General features: G+C 38.8%; 1 protein-coding gene across 3 annotated transcripts in view; it reads left to right on the top strand.

Moving 5' to 3' along the window:
* Positions 1-19,396, top strand: part of CDKAL1 (CDKAL1 threonylcarbamoyladenosine tRNA methylthiotransferase) — a 626,103-nt gene that overhangs the window by 157,620 nt on the left and 449,087 nt on the right. The window lies entirely within an intron of this gene.

Genomic DNA, 19,396 nt, shown 5'->3' with positions numbered 1-19,396 from the left:
TTTGCTGAGGGTTTTTTCCTGAATGGATGTTGAATTTTGTCAAATGCTTTTTCTGCTTCCTCTTTTAGGAACTTTGCCTAGTTGTTTGCTTAGGGAGTGATTAAGAAGGACCACAAGATCACAGTTGGCTTGAGAACTGGATTCCTTTTGGGAATATGGGATTTGGTGGTCTTTTAAGTGTGATGTTTTGGGGACCTTAAGTCATTTGGTGGCACTGTTTTGCTTGTCAGTTTCCAGTGTTTACAGGCCCATTTATAGGACCTCCTACTTTGGTATTAAGAGCTGTACTTGTGTCCTTAACTTGTAGGTAACTTGGAAAGCCGACTGCTTCTGAGAGCAAGGAGACTCAAATCACTGTTTATCCATCTTTGATTGTATAGGTCAGCTTTTCTCAACCCCTTTCATCTTTGATTGATTGGGTTTTCTGTGAAGAGTCACTTTTTTTTTTTTTTTTAAACACAAATTGCTTCATTATTTAGGTTGCTCATGGTTCCTTTCCCAGTTTTCCATCAATGCTATGGATGTACTCTATTTACATACATATTTGTGTTCTCTGTGGAATTTTGGGAAGAAAGAGAAATGCATCTTTCTGTTCACTTGGTCTTCTCAACCTTCTGCTGGTATCAAATTACATAATTGGCTTTACTTTTTAGAAGGACCTAGAAGACAGTAATTCACACATCTTATTTTTATTTTATTTTTTAAAGATTTTATTTATGTATTTTTAGAGAGAGGTGAAGGGAAGGAGATAGGGAGCAAAGCATTGATATGAGAAAGAAAATTGATTGGCTGCTTCCCGCCTGCACCCACTAGGGACAGGCCGAAACCAGGCCTGTGCCCCGACCAGGACTTTGTTTTACAGAGTGATGCCCAGCCAACTGAGCCACACCAGTCAGGGGCACGCGTCTTATTTTTACATTTTAAATAAGGCGCTGGTAAGAGCAGCTTCTGTGGCTCCCCTTGTAACTTGCTCCTCCACAGCAATTTTTCTGGACTTTTTATTGTTGTTGCTGTACCTTCTGGTGACAAGACTGAACACAGAAGAGGCACTCTAAGCATGGTTTTATGTGGCTCCGAGGGAGCCCAGTTTTCCTTTCCATATGACTCAGCTTAGCTTTAGTTTCTTCTTTATACTAGACAACGGTAATAAGGGAGTAAGCCCCCCTTTTTTTGTCGTGTGTTATGGTATATTTGGGTTTGTTTAAGTTGTGTTGCTAATTTGTGTCATTGCTTAGTTATTTCGGGTGATAATTTGAAGAGATGTTAGTGTGGGTGATGATAGTATTAGTGTAATGCATTTTACCTTTTTGCTGGCATTGCGAACAACAGAAGCTTGACAGCCCTCCCCTCTTCCCCCAAATGGATTCTATTTTGTCTATTTATGTTGGTATTAGGGCATTTTCATAGGAGAATAGAGGGCAGTGTCTGCTTCACTGAAACTGCTTTCCTTTCTAGAACTAGAAGTGAGCAGTGGTTCCAGTGTTGGTCTGTAATCAGCTGTTTGTTGCTGTTGTAAAACAAAAATTCTTTTTTCCTTGTGAAGTTCAAAGTTGCATTTACGATAAATACCTTTTTGATCTGAGGTCAGATTAATTATAACCAATTGCTCTATTACTTTTCTGAAGATATGGAAATAGAGTTTTTTAAGAAGGAGTGCTGGAAGGAGATGAAGGAGAGAGATAAGGAAAATAGTGTTGTTTAAACACTAAGAAAATAATTCTTAAGACTATGATAGTAATTCTTATAAATTGTGTATTTGATTTGTGAGAGTGAAAACCTTTAGGTGATTTACCTTAAAATTTAAACGTCATCAGATAAATGGTGTTGACACCAATCAAATGCAGCTCCTCTGAGTGCATTATCTGTAATTCTGGTGACGGACAAGATTGATTCCTGTGTAATGGTGGTCTTACTAAATTTTAAGAAAGACATAGCATTGCTTTGAATCACAACTTTAGTTAATGATTGTTTCTAGTGTTAAATCTTGGTATTGGCTTTTATTTCATTTATTAAATTGTAAGAGGTATTTTTTTTTTAATGTGCTCTGAGGTATATGGATTTGTGGACCCTGAGAAGAAAGATTCATTTGGTAAGAACCCTGAGAAGGAATTTATCTGCTGAGGTGGGTTCTCCATGGTAAACGAGGTTACAAATTTTATAAATAATAAGAGCCTAACAGCCATTTGCTGATAGGGACTTCTCACATACTCTGTATATAGGTAAGAACCTTAGAGTGAACTCTGGGCTTCCCATGCTCATTTAAGCTCACTGAGTCAACTATTATAAGGAAGTTCCTGGTTTTGTCTTTCAACCAATGGAATAAGATCTGCTCCATCCAATCAGAACTGCTCCGTAGCTACCAATCAGACCCATAACGATGACCAGACAGGACAGTGTGATTTGGATCAATCATAAGTGATGATTTTTGGATACTGCATTTATAAAATGTGTTGGCCAAAAAGTCCGTTACCTACCATGGCTCTAGTAGCGCTTAGTTGTCTTTAATTTCATTTGAAACAATTTTGTAAGATTGTATTGTGACAGCTGTCATATCTGTGTGCATTAAAAAAACTTATCAAAATTGGTGAACTTTTGTGCAGCTATTTTAATATGCTTTATTATTTCAAGAAAGGTAAAAATGCAACTGAAATGCAAGAAAAGATCTGTACAGTGTATGGAGGAGGTGCTGTGACTGATGGAATGTGTCAGAAGTGGTTTGCAAAGCTTTTTGGTACTATTGACATTCTGGCTAATTCCTTGGTCATATTGGCATATTGGCATTCTTTGGTACTATTGACGTTTTGGCCATAAATCTTTGCTGTGGCGCTAGCCGTCTTATGCATTGGAAGTTGTTTAGCAGCACCCCTGGCCTCCACCCACTAGAATCCAATTGCTGGAGATAGCCAATATACTCAAAATATTCCAATCAATAAAGTTATTGGTGAAAATGAAAAATGTGTCTTTTATTTTTAGGAAAAATCCATACGAACTTTTTGGCCTACCCAATAAAACAGGCCTAAGAGGTAACTTAAGTGGGAACTTTCGCTATGTAAGGTGGCCTCCCCTTTGTCTCAGCAGAACACAGTTTGGGGTGCTACTTGAATCTGTATCTCCTGGGATGCAGCCTCTTGTCCTCAAATAAATGATTTTTTGTTCTTCATTATAATCTAAAATTCATTTTGGTTTACGAAGTGAATCCTATGTAGTCATTGTCTTCAAGAAGCTTGTCTTCTAATAGGGAGAAGATGTCTTTTGAAACAACTATAGTATTGTCAGTCAATGGCATAAGAACAGTGTAGATAATTTGGGACAAGGATTCATTTTGAATTAGCTAGTTCAACAAGAGTGTTAAATATGAGTGTTTTATACTGCCCTAAAATACTGATATTCTCTGCTTCTTGCTCCTCAGATGAAACCTCTTGGTCTTACTGGAGTTACTGCTTGCTGAAGCCCAGTTATGGTGGCTTTGAAGGAAGTTAATCTGTTCTGTTGCCTCCCTGTTGTGTAGGTGGGGCTTCCACAATCACATAAATTAGCCTAGGAGATTATCCTTGCAGACTCTTTACCTTTCCCAGTTATATGTGTCTCTTGCTTGGCTACTTATTCTTTTAATAACAGAACACTTTTCTGTTACCCTTCCAAGAGATCAGTTTTTATATTAACTAATGTGTCTTTAGAAAAACAACTTTGAAAAAGATGTAAAAACCTCAGAAATTCTGTTTAGAAACATAAGTGTTTAAAATAACTCTTTATTCAGATTATATAGCCAATTCTAAATTCTAAATTGTCTGGATCTCCCATTAGAAACAGGGTTGAGACCTAATAGTACTCCAGCCCAAATTTTATTCAGGATAGAGCCCAAGTATGCAGTTTCCTTCAGAATTTTTATTTCTTTAATTCATCTTTTAATTGGAAAGAGAATAGTAAAGTTTCCTTATTTCTTCCTCAAAATGTAACATGGATTCATGCTGTAATTTAATTTTAATGTTTCTTGGTGAATGTGATAATTAAAGTACAATGAGATGTGCAAATTGGATGGTGAATTGAGTAAGTGTAACAGCTGATCCGGTGTCTCTTCTTCATGTCATTTTGTTAAGGTCTGATAGACTGACATACCCTTGAGTTTCCTTTTCATTCTTTTTTTTTTTTTCATTTCTTTTTCCTTCCATTCTTCGTTCCTTTCTCCTGTTGAGGCTATTACCTCCTAAAATATTTGCTATGAGTAGGGTATCAGGATAGTGATCTTAGGGGACATGACCTAATTACAGACTTGCTTTTCATTTTATAGGGATATTCTACATAATAAGAATACACATATCATAACTTTGGGTTATTTTTTATGTTAATATTTTTATGGAAGGGATGGTTTATTTACTATAGCTTAACAAGAAGGAAATGATGATTGAAATGCTATGTGCTGTGTGAGTCTTAAATGCAGCTTTTAAAAATTATTTTAAAAAAGAATTTATTTGTTTGTTTGTTTATTCATTTATGTAGAGAGGGGAAGGCAGGGGAAAAGAGGGAGAGAAACATCAATGTGTGGTTCCCTCTCATGTGCCCCCAACTGGGGACCTGTGTCACAACCCTTGCATGTGCCCTGATTGGGAATTGAACCTGCAGCCCTTTGGTTCTCAGGCCAGCACTCAGTCCACTGAGCCACACCAGCTAGGGCTTAAATGTAGTTTTAAATGTAGTGAGGTATCATATATACAGGGGTCTGCTTTTCACTACTTTTCAATCATCTCGGATCTGGAAGTGACACGAAAATACCACTGAAACTTAGACTTCATAACGTAAGATAGGGGAAAAGAAATTTTTTTTGTGTGTATTCTCTTAGGTTCAAGGGTTGAGGCCTGAGAATCAAACTGATAAAAGACAGATGAAAGAAAAAAAGAAAAATAAGATTTAAATAAGCACGGGGAGTTCACAAAGAAATGTGATTATAGGAGGCAATTAGAATTTGGAGATCATATACCACTTTAACAAAGGGGATAGAGAGTGGGGAAGACTTTAGACAAAGGACAAAGTTTTTTGTAAAACCAAAACTTTTGGGGGAGGGGTAAATTATGGGAAGGTGATTAGGACATACATGGCAATTGATTGTTTAGTGGGGTTTGTTATACAGATCAGAGTTGTCTCTGGAGTTGTTTTCTTTCTGGTACTAGAGAGGGAGGTAACTTTCCAAATGGAAATTTATGTCCTGCTTTTAGCCAGATAGGGGAGGAGAGAGAGCTCTTTCCCCCGAGTCTGCTGTTTCCAAACTGCTTTCAGCTCAAATAATCCTTATGCCAAAGTGTCATACTTTGGGGTGGCACATTCTGGTGCCCTTCAATGAGAAAAGAAGGCTCTGCTAACTCTTTGCTTGAATGTGCAGTGACTTCTTTCCTGTTTGAACGTGGAGTACTGCTTTTCTTTTGCAGCGTAGCATTTAAAAATAGTAATATTATGGTGTATTGTGTAATGTATATAGTATATTAGTATTATTTACATACAATTGTATGTACTTTTGTATTTGTGTACATTTCTCTCTCTCTTTCTCTCTCTCTCTTACTGGTGAATGCCTTGATAAAGAGTTTGGTGTCTACTAGTGTGTAAACTTACTTGTACTTATTTTTTTTCCAATGGTAAATTAGTGTTTTTATTCTAAAATAACATTTATTTTTTATTTTTAAAATTGTTTTATTGTTGTTCAAGTACAGTTGTCTGCATTCCCCCCCCCTCCATTCCCTGCCCCACACCCCAGCCATCACCACCTGCCTCCCCTGATTCCACCCTCCTTTGGTTTTGTCCATGAGTCCTTTACAGTTGTTCCTGAAAACCCTTCCCCCTTTTCCCCCAATTATCCCCTCCCCCCTCCCCCTGGTTACTGTCAGATTGTTCTTAATTTCTTTTTTTTTTTTTTTTTTTTTTTTTTTAAAGACTTTATTCTTAGAGAAGAAGAGAGGGAGAAAGAGAGGTAGAGAAACATCAATGTGTGGTTGCCTCTCACGACCCCCCCACCGGGGACCTGGCCCGCAACCCAGGCATGCGCCCTGACTGGGAACCGAACCGGCAGCCCTTTGGCCTGCAGCCCATGCACAATCCACTGAGCCACATCAGCCAGGCCAGATTGTTCTTAATTTCAATGTATCTGGTTATATTTTGCTTGCTTCTTTGTTTTGTTGATTAGGTTCCACTTAAAGGTGAGATCATATGGTATTTGTCTTTTACTGCCTGGCTTATTTCACTTAGCATAATGCTCTCCAGTTCCATCCATGCTGTCTCACAGAGTAGGAGCTCCCTGTTTCTTTCTGCTGTGTAATATTCCATTGTGTAAATGTACCATAGTTTTTTGATCCATTCATTTACTTTTGGGCACTTAGGTTCCTTCCAGCACTTGGCTATTGTAAATTGTGCTGCTATGAATATCAGGGTGCATAGGTTCTTTTGGATTGGTGTTTCCAGGCTCTTAGGATATGATCCCAATAGTGGAATTGTCAGGTCAAAGGGCAGTTCCATTTTTAGTTTTCTGAGGAACTTCCATACTGTTTTCCACAGTGGCTGCACCAGCCTGCATTCCCACCAACGGTGCACTCGGGTTCCCTTTCCTCTTCATCCTCTCCATCATTTGTTGTTTGTTGATTTGTTTATATTGGCCACTCTGACCGGTGTGAGATGGTATCTCATTGTGGTATTAATTTGCATCTCTCGGATGGCTAGTAATGCTGAGCATCTTTTCATGTATCTCTGGGACCTGTGTGTGTCTTCCTTGGAGAAGTGTCTGTTCAGGTCTTTTGCCCATTTTTTAATTGGGTTGTTTGTCTTCCTGGAGTGGAGTCATGTGAGTTCTTTATATATTTTGGAGATCAAACCCTTTTCCAAGGTATTATTGGCAAATATATTTTCCCATACAGTTGGTTCTCTTCTCATTTTAATACTGTTTTTTTAACCTGTACTTATTAATGAACTAACCATTTACTTAAAGTGTACATTTATATTTCTTTTCAATTTGCATATTTCTTTTTTAGCTTTTTCAACTTCATGTGTATTCCTTGAAGCACAAATTCCTCTTACTATTTGACAGGCCTGTAAGTATATATTGTACATATGATAGACACAAAATATTTTATAAATGAATTTGTGAAATCTTACATAAGATGAAGTTGTTGATTGTCATCCCTTATTCCAACAATTTTCATAGATTTGTTGCATCACAGTTAGAAATGTTCACGGTAGATTGAGGTGAAAAGTTAAATAACATTTTGATAAGTTATAGCTGACACTAAAGAAAGAGAAGAGTCAAAATTATGGCTTACTGAGATTATTTATTACAGGGCCATCAGCCTTATGGGTCTCGGTAAGCTCTGGCTTAGGACTTCTTTATGTCTATGTAAAGGGCAGTGATGGAGGACTGCCAGCACTGTCTTTACTTTGACCACTGGCAAGATGCTTAATCTTTCCTGTCCTTAGTTTTCTGTTTCATAATGTGAAACAACAGGGCTAGAAAGTTTTGAATGTGTCCTACAGGTATCAGATTCTATATCTACCTGAGTATCTAAGGCAATCAACTACAGGTTCAGTTAGATTCACTATATATCACATTATATAAAGTAATCATTAAATATATAATCATCATATATGTACAGGGTCCAGCACAAATAGCGCCCCTTTTTTATTACAAAACCTTTTATTACAAAATCGTAAGCATGTAATTCTGTAACATAACAATATCACACTCAATCACGCTATGTCATTTTAGGTGAAGTGTTCAAATTGCTGTCCATTTTGTGTGGGACATTCATGTACCCTACCAACCACACTCAAATAAGCCTTAATTCTGCCGGACCCTGGATATTATGTGAGGTCCGTCTGGAAAGAGTCCAGCCATTGTTAATGTAATGAGAACGGTTTGTGTGATGTTAATGTAACCTGGCAGCCAAGGAGAGTGGACTGGAATACGCATGAGTGAACAATGATGACTTCATTGTACTAGTCAGTGGGGGCTGCAGATGTTGTTGAGGGAGCATGTGTACTGTGTGGCTGTCACATGCAAAATGACTGAGTGAGTAGAGCAATGAATCTGCATCAAATTTTGTGTTAGGCTTTAACATCCCTCTGCAGAAACTATTCAGATAATTCAGAAGGCTTTCAGGGACAATGCAATGAGTGCAGCGTAAATATAAGTGTGTCCAAACACTTCGACAATGGTTGAGAATCTCCTGAAAGTGATCCACGTTCTGGAAGGCCTGCAACAAGCAGAACACCTGAGAATGGTGAACATGTATGGGCTGCAATCAACAAAGATATGTGTGAGGTTCCAAGGTGACTACTTTGAATGGGGCTGCGGCTTCACTGTCCTGCGTACAATGTTTCTTGTATCTTCTTCAATGAATGTCTCTATTTTTCATATTACATGACTGCATCTTTATGGACAGACTAATATATACATACACATATACACACACAGATAAGGAATGTAAGCATGCCATGTATTGTAGAAACATTTCCCTTAGAATGGTTACACATTTGTTTGACCAAACATGATTTGAGATAGGACCAGCATAGAGAATAAAGCTTTGGGAAGTGAAAGGGGGCAAATTTAGACGCATGATTTGAAGCTATCTGAAATAGAGTATAATAATAAGAATATATGGGCAAAAACAGGTGTTCAGTAATTAAACAGGAAATTTTGAAATAATGAACTCCCTGCCTCTGAGGAAATAAAGCAGAAGTCACATCTCCACTTACGAGGAATACTATAGAGAATATTGACCATTTTGTTAAAATATGTTCAATTGGGAAATGTTCCTATCCAAGAGGAGTTCTACTAACTTTGGGAAGCTCTTTGAGGTTACCTAGAGCAAGTTTGGAATGTATATAGGGAGGGTTGTGGCATATACATCGTCCTAAATGGTCCCAGTCCTGGGATGATGCCTTACCCCAGCTGCTGGTGAATTCTTTCCCATGCCCTGTTTTGATGTCAGGCTTTCAAGAATAGTCTTATGAGTTTCTTCTTTGTTTTCTTAATTCTTTATTTAATGATAGTTAAATGCAATTTGGAATATTTTCTTTCACAATTTATTCTATGTATATACCTTCTTGGTAAAAATGGGACGTAATTTACATTCTGTTCTATAACTTGTATTTTCTTTTTTATTTGCCTCTCTCCCACCCCCCACTTTGCATATTGGATTTTGGACCTACGCGCAACTATGATTATATCTTAAGGCATTTCTTAATATAAGTAGGGAAAATGTGAGGATGAGTACTGCAAAAACAGTTGACCAGGAGTCAGGAGTCCTCCTGGCTTCTAACACTGGTTTGTCACTATCTGTGGCTTTGGGTCATTCAACAAATATTTATAAGTACATACCACACAAGGTACTATCTAGATTTCTAAACTTGGATTTCACCTTCCTCATCTGTAAAATGAAATATGTTCTTCAAGCTGTAAACTCAATTATTTTCCTATGATCCAGAGAGCAGAAGTTAACACATTTGACCTTTCTCCCCAAGAAGTCAGAGTTTTTACCCATATTCGCACTTAATATAATGCTTTCTTTTTTAAATGTTTATCAAGTATTGTATTTATTTTTTTAAAGGTTTTTTTAATTTTAATTTTTGTTTATTTTGGACATTTTATTTATTTCTAGAGAGAGGGGAAGGGAGGAAGAAAGAGAGGGAGAGAAACATCAATGTGTGGTTGCTTCTTGTGCTCCCCCAATCAGGGACCTGGCCCACAACCCAGGCATGTGCTTTGACTGGGAATTGAAACGGTGACCCTTTGGTTCTCAGGCCAGCCCTCAATCCACTGAGCCACACTAGTCAAGGCTTATTTATTTTTTTATATTTTACTGAGTATGCTGTTACAGTTGTCCTGATATCCCCCCTCTACCCTCCTCTACCTAGCACCCCCCACTCCCTGAGGCAATTCCCCCATCATTGTTCATGTCCTTGGGTCATGCATATAAGTTCTTTGGCTACTCCATTTTCTATACTGTACTTTACATCCCCATGGCTATTCTGTAACTACTTATTTTTACTTCTTAACTCTCTTACTTCTTCACCCATTCCTCCACACCCCTCCCATCTGACAACCATCAAAATACTCTCCATATTCACAATTCTGTTCTCTGTTCTAGATTGTTTTTTAGATTCAATTGTTCATAGAAATGTATTCTTTGCCATTTTATTGTTCATAGTTTTGATCTCCTTCTTTTACTTAAATAAGTCCTTTTAAGATTTCACATAATAATGATATGGTGATGATGAACTCCTTTAGTTTTTCCTTGTCTGGGAAACTCTTTATCTGCTCTTCGGTTCTGAATGATAGTAGCGTTGCTGGGTAGAGCAATCTTGGCTGTAGGTACTTGCTTTTCATGACTTTGTATATGTCTTGCCAATCCCTTCTAGCCTGCACAGTTTTGGGGTTTTTTCTTTTCTTTTTTTTTTGTTTTTAGTCTGTGATGGTCAGTGTCTTTACTTCTGAAGCACACATTGGACTCATTATATATTAGCATCAAAAGAGGCTATGTAGAATGGAGTCATTCTTTTTAAAAATCTGAATTCTTAAATTTTCGTATGACCTGGAATGTCATGAAATGAAACTATACAATGCTATGAATAGTGTAACAACTGCTTTTAAAAAGCAAAATGAAAATAAATGTCTTTTGAGACATTAACCCCAGGTTGACAACAGTCCCAACTGCTAATTTTTTATTTTCATTTTGCTTTCTAAAAGCAGTTGTTACACTATTCATAACATTGTATAGTTTCATTTCATGCCATTTTGGATCTTATATAAAAATGTGAGAATTCAGATTTTTAAAAAGAATGACTCTATTCTAGATAGCCCCTTTTGATGTTAATATATAGTGAGTCCAATGTGTGCTTCAGAAGTAAAGACACTGAGCATCACAGACCAAAAAAAAAAAAAAAGAAAGAAGGAAAGAAAAAAAGAAACATTGCAGGCTAGAAGAGATTGGCAAGAAGTATTACAAAGTCATGAAAAGCTGGGGACATACAGCCAAGATTGCTGCAAAGTTTCTTATGAGAAATCAGCTGACAGTCTTCTGGGAATTCCCCTGTAGGTAACTAACTTCTTTTGCTGCTTTTTTGATTTTCTCTTTATCTTTAACCTTTTGCAATTTAATGATTATGTGTCTTGGAGTGGGTCTCTTTGCATCCATCTTGTTTGAGGGTCTATGTGCTTTCTGGACTTGAATGTCAATTTCCTTCGTCAAATTAGGGAATTTTTCTTTCATTATTTTTTTGAGTAGATTTTTAATTTCTTGCTCTAACTCTTCTCTTTTTGGCACCACTGTGATGCGAATGATGGACCTCTTGAAGTTGTACCAGAGACTGCTTGTACTATCCTTCTTTTCTTGGCTTCTTTTTTCTTCTTGTTCTCATTGGTTATTTTTTGCTTCCTTATGTTCCATATCATTACTTTGATTCTTAGCTTTATCCACTTTCCTGTTGTTTCCCTGTAAATTGTTCTTTATTTTAATTAGTGAATCCTTCTTTTCTGACTGGATCTGTTTTATGCTGGTGAGGTCCTCATTAAGTTCCTTGAGCATCCTTATAACCAGTGTTTTGAACTCTGCAACTGATAGGTTGCTTATCTCCATTTCGTTTAGCTTTTTTTTTTTTGAGTTTTGATCTGTTTTTTTCATTTGGGCAATGCTTCTTGGTCTCCTCATTTTGGCAGCCTCCCTGTGTTTGTTTCTATGTATTAGGTAGAGCTGCTTTGACTCCATGTCTCAGTAGTGTGGCCTAATGTAGTAGGTGTCCTGTAGGGTCCAGTGGCACAGCCTCTCCTATCACCTAAGCTGGGTTTTTGAGGTGTGCCCTTCGTGTAGGCTGAGTAAACCCTCCTTTTGTAGTTGAGCCTTGGTCACCCAGTCCACCCAGCTGCAAGGACTGGCTGTGACCACTGACCACCAACCCTGCCCTCCATGGAAGGTCACCCGTGCAGGGGCAGCTGGTGGTGCTCTTACGTGGTGTGTAGCTGTCCACTAGGTGCTCTGGCCTTGGGGTTTCCCAGGTGGAACAGGTCAAGGTCTGACCTCACCTGAGTTTTGCCTAGGGCCGCTCTGCCTGCATTATAAAGCATTCTGAGATGGCTGCTACTTGTGCTGGGCTTGGAAATTCCCAGGCCTAGTCAAGCTGTGACTCTAGGCTGGCTGCTGCTAGTGCCAGGCTGGGGCTCACTGAGGCCAGCTGTTGCTTGTTTGAGAGGATTTAAGAAGTTATGAAGCATGAACCAAGATCAGCCATTCCTATGGAACGGCAGCTTGGGTGGGCCCATGAGTTGGATGGGCAGAGTCTCTGGAGATCTTCAAGGCTGGTTAAACAGTGTTAGCCTCAGATATGGACCAGCTTATAGGCTCTGTGGGGGGAGAGTTTAGAAAAGGGGCAATGGCTTCCACTTGCCTTGATGCCAGACACCCTAATGTCTCCCTGTGTATCACTGGTACCTTTCAAGCTGCTACCCTAGTGTTGGAGCTCAGAGGGAGTGAGTGTGAGTAGGTGACTCTGTGCGGGGGTTATTTAAGAGGAACTGCTTGGGGCTCTAGAATTTTCTTCCACTAACTCAATCTCCAGTGGTTTTTGCAGCCAGAAGTTGTGAGGACTTGTCTTCCTGGCACTGGAACCCTGGGCTGGGTGCCTGATGTGGGGCTTGGACTCCTTGTTCCCAAGATATCCCTCCCGAATTTTTATCTATTACATGTGGGTGAGGAACTAGCCCATTCTATGTCTGTGCCCCTCCTACCAGCCTGGATGGATGTGTTTTCTTTATTTCCTTAGTTGTCAGGCTTCCATTCTACTCAATTTCTGATGGTTCTGATTGCTGGTTGTTCTCTATTTTAGTTGTAATTTTGATGTGGTTGTAGGAAGAGGTGAGCCATGTCTGCAGACACTGCCATCTTGACTGAAAGTTTAACTTGGTGTTTTCTGTAACCTCATGTATTATGCACATATGTCTGTGTCAGTATTTGTAGATTTTCATAGTTCTTTTAAATAGTAAACATTTATAAAAGTCTTTACTATGTGCTAGCACTTTTTAAAGTGCATTTCATTTACTCACTCATTTAACTGTCACAACCACTTCATGAGGTAGAAACTTCTGTTACAAATGCAGAAATTAAAGCACAGAGAGGTGAGATAATTGGTATACCTACAATTTCCACGTTAAAACAGGAGAGAGCCTGTGTGTGGACCCAGGCAGTCTGGCCCCAGAGCCTGTGCTCTTACTCACTTCATGACTGTGTTCCTCACATGACTGTGGTATTCCTTTATGTGCCCATGCCCCCCTTCCTGTAACTCATGGCTAGATTTGGAATGCCTCCCCTCTCCCTTTTGTTTGCTCCTACAATGTTCTGGCTGTGTTCTAAGTCTGTTAATACCTTTGTGAACCAAAACACACAAAATCGCACTCTGTGGGTGTGGCATGTGAGGGACGACTATGAAAAGTTGAGAAAATTACCTAGTATGTGAGAAGCTGAGAGGTAGTGTGAAGAAGAAATAAAGCAGCAGTGAGGACCGTGGTGTGAGTGTGCGTGCCGCAATTTAAAACGGGGCAGCAGACGTCCTGTGAGCCAGGGCCCGGCAGATGAAAGGAGGTGAGGCATGAGGAAACCTAGGCAAAAATGTGTTATTAGTGGAGGAAACGACAAGTGCAAAGGCCTGCTGTGGGAGTCTGCCTGCCATTTTCCAGGAAGAACTAGAAGGCCAATGTAGCTGGAGCAGACTCTGAGGAAAAGTGTGGTAGCAGGTACAGGAGATGCAGGGAATGCTCAGGTAGTGTAGAGCCCCTTTGGCCATCTTTAAGATATTTGACTTTTAATCAGTGAGAAGTCTTTGAGGGAGGGGAGTGCTGTGGCCTGGTTTGTATTTTAAAAAGATCACTCTGGCTGCTGTGTTGAGACTAAATTATAAGGGAACAAAGGTGGAAGGAAGCAGGGAAGAAATGTTAGTGGCTTAAACCAGGGTGGTAGCCGTGGAGGTAGTAAAAAGTGGTTGGAACATGGACGTACTTCCAAGGTACAGCCAGAGGGATTTGCTGACGGATTGGGTGTGAGAGAAGAAGATGCTATTAAGAAAAATGCCAAGATTTTTGAAAAAACAACTGGAAGGATACACATGCCATTAATTTATTGACCATTAACTTGCACACATGTCTTGGAGCTGAATTTCTGAATCAAAGAACAAACCTATGGCCTTTGGAACTTCAGATACAACTTTTCAGCTGCGGGCTTAGAAACCAGATAGTATGTACACCTGATTATCTTGCAGGAATGAAGTTTCAGTTTTAGAGGAGTGGAAACATGTCATAGAGACAAGCTGGCTTTCCGGATGACATAAGTAGGTGTTGTCAATATTTTTCAGGGTATGAACCTCAAGTTTTGCAGGTTCAGAAACTTGATTTCATAGATTAGAACCTAGAAGTAAATGGACCCAGGGACTGGACTTGTAATAACCCCATTCACCAATTCAGTTTCTCATGGAGGCACATCAGACCATGGTCAACAGCAGCCAGCATCCTCGAATTACAAGGATTCCCACACTTGCAATCCCTGTCTCTCTCAACCTGGGGAAATGCTAATTTCCTGACTTCTAGGGAGAATGACTTTTGGTGGTCGGCCTGGCAGAATTCAGAGAGAAGTGTATTACTCTAGCCTAAGGAATCATTCTCATTCTCTGCACTTGGTTCCCTTTGAAGCCCTGAAGCTAGTTAGGCCTGCCCGGTGCTGTTTGCTGTGTTTCTTAGTTTCTACCCAACGTGCAAGCGCCAGTCACCCATTTTTGGATTTCTGCAGGAGGTACTTCCTTGTCCGTCCCTCCTGCCTTTGCTCTCACCGCCTTCCCTCATCACTTGTGTGTCCTCTATAGCTTTTTAAAACTTTTTTACACTTCTCATTGGAACTCCCTTTCTATAGTGACCAGCTATCCTTATATCCTTAACTTATTCACAGAATTCTATATTCTTGTCATTTATACCTCAGTGAAGCTGGAAAAAAAAATCTATGTTTTATTCTCACTTCTTTCTGCTTAAATTAAAGTCACAGAATCCTTTCTTCAAACACAGTCATTCACAGACTCTTGGTACCTAGAGCACAGGAAAGCACAGTGACAGGATGTTGTGGTGGTGGCGGTGGATGAGGATGAGGATGAGGATGACACTTCTGGTCTGCCTTGCTCAGCCTCCCCTGTGCCCCTGGTCTGGTCTGGTCCCTCAGGGACCTCATCTGGTGTCAGGGTTGTACACCTGCTTTCAGAGAAAGCTGCCTCTCCTTCATACCCGGTTACCCTTAGGTCTCTCTACAGGAGTGCATACAGGTTCTCCTTCAGGGCTGCCTCAGCATTCCTTGCTCCCTCCAGATCTCTCTTCTTTCCCTTCATGCGAAAACCTGGGTTCTAAGGCCCATTTCTTCCTTTTTCACTAGACTGTGAACTCCTTGAGATCAGTGACTGTCTCTTTACTTATTTATTTGTGTGTGTGTGTGTGTGTCTGGCATGTGATGTATGAGTGAACGATAGAATGAAAAATGAAATGCTAAATTACTGACGTAATAAACAGTCATTTTTGTAGGCGAACTCAAGAACTTGTATTGGCAGCAAGCACAATACAAAGGAAAGCTAGTGAATCAAGTGGGAATTTCTTGACTGGTTTTTAAGCCTTAGGTGACCACTCTGTTTTGCCACTGTTACAGATGTTGAGAAACTTTTACCCTTTGGACTCTTCTTTTCTAGGTGCAATGAGGAATGCATTCTTTCTTCTCATGGGGCATAAAATGTGCCCCGTAAAATGTTGGTTAAGATAATCATGCAGTCTTGTGCTCCTGAGATTACATTATTCTCCAGTACTTTGGATTTGATGTCTCAGGATATCCCAGGTTACACGTTTCAGTACATCCGCTTGGATTATTTTTTCAAATTAGTGAGTCCCAGCAAGTCTTAGAGTTACTTTGTTTTCAGTGTTTGGCAGCTCCTCGCCTCACTCAAGTCCTGACAGCAGTCCTGTCAGGACAGAGTTGCATCGTCTCGACACACTGTTTGCTCCTCACTGGCTGGTCCAGAATTCAGGAAGGACGGCAGAGTTATTGCAGTGTGTCACAGCTACAGATCCTTAGTCGTTTTCTCTTGCATTATTTGCTGAGATGTTTTTTATGCGTTTCACATAGCTCCATGCCTACACATAAATAAACACGTAGAATAGGTATCCTCTCACTTGAATATTTGAATGCAAACAGTAATCATATGCGGAGTAGTTAAGAGTACGCTTCCTTTGTATAGACGCAGACTGATTTCACCCTCTTTTTGGTGTTGTGAGGAGGTTTTTTAGGAGTGCATTAATACACATTTAGAAATAAAAAATCAGATATATATATTTTAAAACAGTCTTTCATGAACAAAAATTTTGGTTGAAGATTAGACATTATTATGAGTATTTTATGTAGATTAAATGTCAGTTGGCATGAAAGAGATAAGGAATAAGAGAAATAAACATGGAGAAACATTTCCTTTTTACTTGCTACTTGTAGAGAGCTATGTTTTTCTTGATATATGCATGAATTTATTTCATTTTTATTAGACTGTTATTTTGCTCACCAGACTCAGGAAAACAAGGACTGTCAAATATTAGTTTATTACACAATCAAAACTCAAGTTTGATTTATGTTCTGAAATATAATGAAAATATACTGCTCAAGGGCCCAGTAGATCTTGGGGACTCATCCCAACTCCACCACTGATTTCACAAAGTGTGGAACTTTGGGCCTTGATCATTGCTCCTTCTCAAATCTTAATTTCTCATTTGTGGAATAAAGGAATGATATTGTCATCCTCGTGTGTTTTCTATGATGCCGTGAATTTTAAGATTCTGTACAAATTATTGTTTGCATTTGGTACTTGGCAAAAAGGGAAATATTTCTTTGTTTTCTATATTACTCAAGTTAACGCTCTAGACAAGGCTATGTCTCTTTTAATTTAGAAGTATGTTTCAAGAAAATATTAATGATTATAAGGAATTAACTTTATATTCAATTTTCATTTTAATTAACATTTCAAGGTTATCTAAAATGAAGACATGGAAATGTATACTATTTTAAAATTTCTTAAGGAATTATTTTTATCAGCATTTATATTTCGAAAGATAAAGGTTTTAAAAACATGCCTGTGCTGGATACGTTTCTAAAGATACGTTTCTGGCTTTTATTACCCTGAACAAAAGTCACTAAACAAAAAGAATAGGATGTGAGAAGGGAATGTTCAGAACAAGAATATTCTACTCTTTAAGTAGAAAAGCCTTTAAAGCTTTTGCTACTTTATTTGGTCACGTATAAACTGTGGCATTAATATTCTATAACTGGGGTATGAGTTTTGGCTTAGGTTATAGTTGTGGTCTATTTTCTCATTTTAAAGTCACTCAGTAAAAACATCAATGATATTTTAAATAAATGACTTAATGAAGCATCTCTATTTTGAACCTTTATTTTCTGGTTTTCTGCTTACTCCCTTAAAATCATTATTGGGCTGTTTTATGACCCTTTCTAATGTTTGTACTGTCATCCAAATATTTTTTTTCTCAGTTATATTTTGGCTGTTACTGTTGTCAAATGTGTTATGTAACTAACTATGTAATGGTTACCATGACGAGGTGCCATATAGATGCTAACCATGATTATTATTATTGATACAATGATGTTGTTGGTGATATTACTTCTTTTTTGTTTTCCACACCAATATTTTAATCCTATAGAAATATTTCTACATCTCTAAACAACATTAAAGGTTTGTACTCAATTGGATTCTCACTTCGGAATCTAAAATCTACCCTAAGCTTCACTCCCAGCCAGCTGAATTGCATTTCCAGAGACTCGATAGGCATTAGTGGGTTCTCAGCTTTAGTGCGTCCGATGTGATTTTCTCACTTGCTATTCCAGTTCTCAGCCATCTTATCCTGACAGCCAAAAGCTACCTTTTTATTTTCTTCCGCTAAGGATCAGCAAACTCTGGCCTTTGGATCAAATGTGACCTGCCGCTTGTTTTTGTAAATGGAGTTTTATTGGAACACAGACACAGCCTTTTGGTTAAGTATTGTGTATGGCTACTTCTGCTCTAAGGCGGCAGAGTTAAGGACTTGTGACCAGCAAAGCCTAAAGTATTTACTGTCTGACCCTTTATAGAAACTATTTGCTAATCCATGCCTTAGACTCAGGATCTTGGCATCACTTTTGATTCTTTCTTGGGGTTTCCCAAGTAAATTTTAGAAAGAGAACTAATCTTCTTTTCTTTAATCATCTCTGCTGCGGCCCCCCCCCCCCCCCGCCCCCCCATCTCTCTGTCTCTCTCTTTTTCTCTCTATGGTGAATCTTCCACGTGCATGCAGGTCCTCATATCCCTTTGTCAAGGGTGTTCACTTAATTTCCCCATCTCTTGGCTTCTCTTTCCCTTTTATTTCATTTTGCAGCTTGTCACCAGTGTCATGTTCTCAAAGTTTGGCTCTACTCTGTGTCCACTCTGCTACCCATACTTGAGGGATTTCCCCATTGCCCACTAAATTAAATACTCTCCAGCCTGTGTCTTAGGACTGCTTCTACAACATAAGCCCTGTCAGTCTCCCTGATTCAGAAATTCTTTTCGTAATGAAATACTTTCTTTCTGCTTTCTCTCTTCTTGGCTTTGTGCATGGTGTAACAACGGCCAGGGCATTCTCTGCCTCCATTTTCATCCTCTCCAACTTCTGTTTCCCTTTAACATTCTCCCTGATTTTTTGGTGAAACTCTTTACTGTCTTTTCCTAGGTGCCTGTTCTTTTCTCTCCATGATACATTGTCATCTTTTGGTCACTGAGGGTGTTTTTTATTTATTTATTTATATATTTTTGGATGATGCCATGTTACTTAGGTCCTTCTACATTTTATCTATTATAAACCAGGAGCTTGTTGAGTACAAGGCACATGTCTTCCTCCAGTCTGGTTCCTTAAACACTCACCATCATGTCTCAGAGGTACTTAATAATTAATTGAATTGCTTTATAGTAAGCAGGCTTTTTATTTGAACTTAAATATTGGTGACCTCACAGACTCTCTTGGCTGGTTGGCAGGGATTCTGTGTGTTATGGCTGCAGTTCTTGAGGAAACCAGATGTTACTTCTTTGTATATAGATTGTTAATGTAAATGGAAAGATTTTTTTGTGTGATAAGGTATTTCACATTTATTACAAGAAAACCATTTGTGTGCAGTGATGTGCTTGGTACAGATAAAAAAGTAAAACCAGGTGGCAGAGGCAGGCAATTACTCTCTTGGATATGTTAAGCAATCTACAGAAGTCAGATCTTTTTGATTCTGTTAATAAGTTTTTTTCAGGATTCCAAGTGGAAAAATTATACCAAGTACTCTAAGTTATTGAA

The sequence above is a fragment of the Desmodus rotundus genome, chromosome 3 (assembly GCF_022682495.2).
Source record: "Desmodus rotundus isolate HL8 chromosome 3, HLdesRot8A.1, whole genome shotgun sequence".
NCBI classification, from domain to species: Eukaryota; Metazoa; Chordata; class Mammalia; order Chiroptera; family Phyllostomidae; genus Desmodus; species Desmodus rotundus.
This window is presented reverse-complemented; position numbering and strand designations above follow the sequence as displayed.